Source organism: Rutidosis leptorrhynchoides, chromosome 2, assembly GCF_046630445.1.
Source record: "Rutidosis leptorrhynchoides isolate AG116_Rl617_1_P2 chromosome 2, CSIRO_AGI_Rlap_v1, whole genome shotgun sequence".
In the NCBI taxonomy this organism is placed as follows: Eukaryota; Viridiplantae; Streptophyta; class Magnoliopsida; order Asterales; family Asteraceae; genus Rutidosis; species Rutidosis leptorrhynchoides.
In genome coordinates, this window is record NC_092334.1 from 532,483,249 (window position 1) to 532,488,723 (window position 5,475).

The 5,475-nt window shown below is 33.0% G+C and overlaps 1 non-coding gene across 1 annotated transcript; it reads right to left on the reverse strand.

The window, feature by feature from the left end:
* Nucleotides 1-5,125: 5,125 nt before the first annotated feature.
* On the reverse strand, nt 5,126-5,232 carry LOC139895015 (small nucleolar RNA R71). Its single transcript, XR_011775487.1, has one exon. It is a non-coding gene; the product is annotated as a small nucleolar RNA R71 (small nucleolar RNA).
* Between the last annotated feature and the right edge of the window lie 243 nt (nt 5,233-5,475).

A 5,475-nucleotide genomic window follows, 5' to 3' on the forward strand; every position in this document is an offset into this window, starting at 1 on the left:
CTTCATGCCAATAAGAGAAGATGACAAGATGGAGAAGTTAGCACGACTGTATTTGAAGGAAGTCGTCTCCAGACATGGAATACCAATCTCTATTATCTCTGATAGGGATGGCAGATTTATTTCAAGATTCTGGCAGACATTACAGCAAGCATTAGGAACTCTTCTAGACATGAGTACTGCTTATCATCTACAAACTGATGGGCAGAGCGAAAGGACGATACAAACACTTGAAGACATGCTACGATCATGTGTTATTAATTTCGGAAACAGTTGGGATCGACACCTTCCGTTACCAGAATTTTCCTACAACAATAGCTACCATTCAAGCATTGAGATGGCACCGTTTAAAGCACTATATGGTAGAAAGTGTAGGTCTCCGACTTGTTGGAGTGAAGTGGGGGATAGACAGATTACTGGTCCAGAGATAATACAAGAAACTACCGAGAAGATCATCCAAATTCAACAACGGTTGAAAACCGCCCAAAGTAGACAAAAGAGCTACGCGGACATTAAAAGAAAAGATATCGAATTTGAAATTGGAGAGATGGTCATGCTTAAAGTTGCACCTTGGAAAGGCGTTGTTCGATTTGGTAAATGGAGGAAATTAAATCCAAGGTATATTGGACCATTCAAGATTATTGATCGTGTCGGACCAGTTGCTTACCGACTTGAATTACCACAACAAGTCGCGGCTGTACATAACACTTTCCACGTCTTAAATTTGAAGAAATGTTTTGCTAAAGAAGATCTCACTATTCTGTTAGACGAAATCCAAATCAACGAAAAACTTCAATTCGTCGAAGAACCCGGCGAAATAATGGATCGTGAGGTTAAAAGACTTAAGCAAAACAAGATACCAATTGTTAAAGTTCGATGGAATGCTCGTAGAGGACCCGAGTTCACCTGGGAACGAGAAGATCAGATGAAGAAGAAATACCCACACTTATTTCCAGAAGATACGTCAACACCTCCAACTGCTTAAAATTTCGGGACGAAATTTAATTAACGGGTAGGTACTGTAGTGACCCAAACTTTTCCAAGTTTATATATATTAAATGAAATTGATATTTACATGATTAAGTGTTTCCAACATGTTAAGCAATCAAACTTGTTAAGACTTGATTAAATGAAATAAGTTTCATATAGACAATTGATCACCCAAGTTGACCGGCGATTCACGAACGTTACAAAATTGTAAAAACTACATGTTTGGTATATATAGACATATATATATGGTTGACATGAGATTATGATGAGTAAGTATCTCACTAAGTATATTAACAATGTGTGATATACATAAGAAATGAGATTACTAAATTAAGAAACTCGAAATGATAGATATAACGATTATCGTTACGATAACGTCTACTAAATATATATGTATCATATTAAGATATTGATATACTATATTTAACATGATAAAATGATATTTAAATATATCATTAAGTGTGTTAACAATGAACTACATATGTAAAAACAAGACTACTAACTCAAGAATTACGAAACGAGACTTATATGTAACGATTATCGTTGTAACGATATTTTAATGTATATATCATATTAAGAGATATTCATACATCATATTATCATGATAATATAATAATTTAACATCTCATTTGATATAATAAACATTGGGTTAACAACATTAATTGAGATCGTTAATTTAAAGGTTTCAAAACAACACTTACATGTAACGACTAACGAAGACTTAACGACTCCATTAGAATGTATATACATGTTGTGTTTTGATATGTATTCTTACACTTTTGAAAGACTTCAAGACACATATCAAAGTACTTTACTTAACAAAAATGCTTATAATTACATCCTCGTTCAGTTTCATCAACAATTCTACTCGTATGCACCCGTAGTCGTACTCGTACAATACACAGCTTTTAGATGTATGTCTTATTGGTATATACACTCCAATGATCATCTCTTAGCAGCCCATGTGAGTCACTTAACACATATGGGAACCATCATTTGGCAACTAGCATGAAATATCTCATAAAATTACAAAAATATTAGTAATCATTCATGACTTATTTACATGAAAACAAAATTACATATCCTTTATATCTAATCCATATACCAACGACCAAAAACACCTACAAACACTTTCATTCTTCAATTTTATTCATCTAATTGTTCTCTCTCAAGTTCCATCTTCAAGTTCTAAGTGTTCTTCATAAATTCCATAAGTATAGTTTCATAAAAATCAAGAATACTTCCAAGTTTGCAAGTCTACTTCCAAGCTTTCTAATCCATTCCAATAATCATCTAAGATCAAGGAACCTTTGTTATTTATAGTAGGTTATCTTTCTAATTCAAGGTAATATTCATATTCAAACTTTGATTCAATTTCTACAAATATAACAATCTTATTTCGAGTGAAAATCTTACTTGAACTGTTTTCGTGTCATGATTCTGCTTCAAGAACTTTCAAGCCATCCAAGTATCCTTTGAAGCTAGATCCATTTTTCTCATTTCCAGTAGTTTTATCCAGAAAACTTGAGGTAGTAATGATGTTCATAACATCATTCGGTTCATACATATAAAGCTATCTTATTCGAAGGTTTAAACTTGTAATCACTAGAACATAGTTTAGTTAATTCTAAACTTGTTCGCAAACAAAAGTTAATCCTTCTAACTTGACTTTTAAAATCAACTAAATACATGTTCTATATCTATATGATATGCTAACTTAATGATTTAAAATCTGGAAACACGATGAACACCATAAAATCGGATATACGATGTCGTAGTGAAACCGAGGGCTATTTTGGTTTGGATAATTAAAAACTATGATAAACTTTGATTTAAAAGTTTTTCTTCTGGGAAAATGATTTTTCATATGAACATGAAACTATATCCAAAAATCTTGGTTAAACTCAAAGTGAAAGTATGTTTTTCAAAATGGTCATCAAGATGTCGTTCTTTCGACGGAAATGACTACCTCTTTAGTAATTGATATTTAACTTAAATTTCAGACAATAAACCTATACTTTTTCTGTTTTTATTCTTAAATTAGAGTTCAATATGAAACCATAACAATTTGATTCACTCAAAACGGATTTAAAATGAAGAAGTTATGGGTAAAACAAGATTGGATATTTTTGATCTTTTTAGCTATGGGAAATGTTTAACAAATCTATACAAATCATATCCTAGCTAACTTATATTGTATTATACATATATTCTAATATATTATGTAATCTTGGGATACCATAGACACGTATGCAATTGTTTTGACATATTATATCGACCCATGTATATATATTTTTTGGAACAACCATAGACACTCTATATGCAGTAATGTTGGAGTTAGCTATACAGGGTTGAGGTTGATTCCAAAAATATATATACTTTGAGTTGTGATTTAGCCTGAGATGTGTATACACTGGGTCGTGGATTGATTCAAGATAATATATATCGATTTATTTCTGTACATCTAACTGTGGACAACTAGTTGTAGGTTACTAACGAGGACAGCTGACTTAATACACTCAAATCTTTAAAACATAATAAAAATGGTTGTAATTATATTTTGATCATACTTTGATATATATGTACATATTTGTATAGGTTCGTGAATTGATCCGTGGCCAAGTCTTATTTCTGAGAAAGGAAATATCTGTGAAAGTGAGTTATAGTCCCACTTTTAAAATCTAATATTTTTGGGATGAGAATACATGCAGGTTTTATAAATGATTTACAAAATAGACACAAGTACGTGAAACTACATTCTATGGTTGAATTATCGAAATCGAATATGCCCCTTTTTTTAAGTCTGGTAATCTAAGAATTAGGGAACAGACAACCTAATTGACGCGAATCCTAAAGATAGATCTATTGGGCCTAACAAACCCCATCCAAAGTACCGGATGCTTTAGTACTTCGAAATTTATATCGTATCCGAAGGGTGTTCCGGAATGATGGGGATATTCTTATATATGCATCTTGTTAATGTCGGTTACCAGGTGTTCACCATATGAATGATTTTTATCTCTATGTATGGGATGTGTATTGAAATATGAAATCTTGTGGTCTATTGTTACGATTTGATATATATAGGTTAAACCTATAACTCACCAACATTTTTGTTGACGTTTAAAGCATGTTTATTCTCAGGTGAATACTAAGAGCTTCCGCTGTTGCATACTAAAATAAGGACAAGATTTGGAGTCCATGTTTGTATGATATTGTGTAAAAACTGCATTCAAGAAACATATGTCGATGTGATATATTTCTATTGTAAACCATTATGTAATGGTCGTGTGTAAACAGTATATTTTAGATTATCATTATTTGATAATCTACGTAATGTTTTAAAACCTTTATTGATAAAATAAAGGTTATGATTGTTTTAAAAATGAATGCAGTCTTTGAAAAACGTCTCATATAGAGGTCAAAACCTCGCAACAAAATCAATTAATATGGAACGTTTATAATCAATATGAACGGGACATTTCAATCAAGACATTTAGCCAATATCGTCGCCGTTGATTTTTATTTAGAATCATCATCTAGTCGACCGAGTAATCCAATTCAATTTTCCGATAATCCATTTTTTGAACCCGACCTCACAATTGAGAACCCGGAGGATATTCATGTACAATTCAGAGATCCTGAACCACTAATCATTCCTCCTGAACCACAAATCATACAACCAGAGATTGTCGAGGAAATAACTGTTAAATCAGAATCCTCTAGTGATTCAGATTCAACAAATTCAATCATGGAAAATTAGGAACCTCTAAGTATGGAAGACCAAATGAGAGCCACACGCACGGGCCAAGGTCATGCCATTACTCAACCAGACATTAATGCGCCAGATTATGAAATCAAGGGACAAATTCTACACATGGTAACTAATCAATGCCAATTTAGTGGTACGCCAGAAGAAGATCCAAATGAACATCTTCGAACCATTAATAGGATTTGTACTCTATTCAAAATCAGAGAAGTTGAGGATGAACAGATCTATCTCATGTTATTTTCCTGGACTTTAAAGTAAGAAGAAGCCAAAGATTAGTTAGAATCGTTACCTGAAGGAGCGATTGATACATGGGATATCTTAGTTGAGAAATTTCTTAAAAGATTCTTTCCGGCATCTAAAGCCGTGAGACTTCGAGGAGAAATTGTTACGTTCACGCAAAAGCCAAATGAAACATTATATGAAGCGTGGACAAGATTTGGAAAGGTGTTGAGAGGATGTCCTCAACATGGTTTAGACACTTATAAACTAGTGCAAATATTCTGCCAAGGATGCGATGTTGCTACAGGAAAAGACATCGACACAGCAGCTGGTGGTTCCATTATGAAGAAAACCGCAACTGAAGCTCACAAAATTATTGATAACACAGCCTCCCACTCACATGAGTGGCATCAAGAAAAAGATATTTTTCGTTCATCTAAAGCGGCTAGAGACGATTCTAGCCATGACTTTAATTCCATTTCCGCAAAGTTAGATGC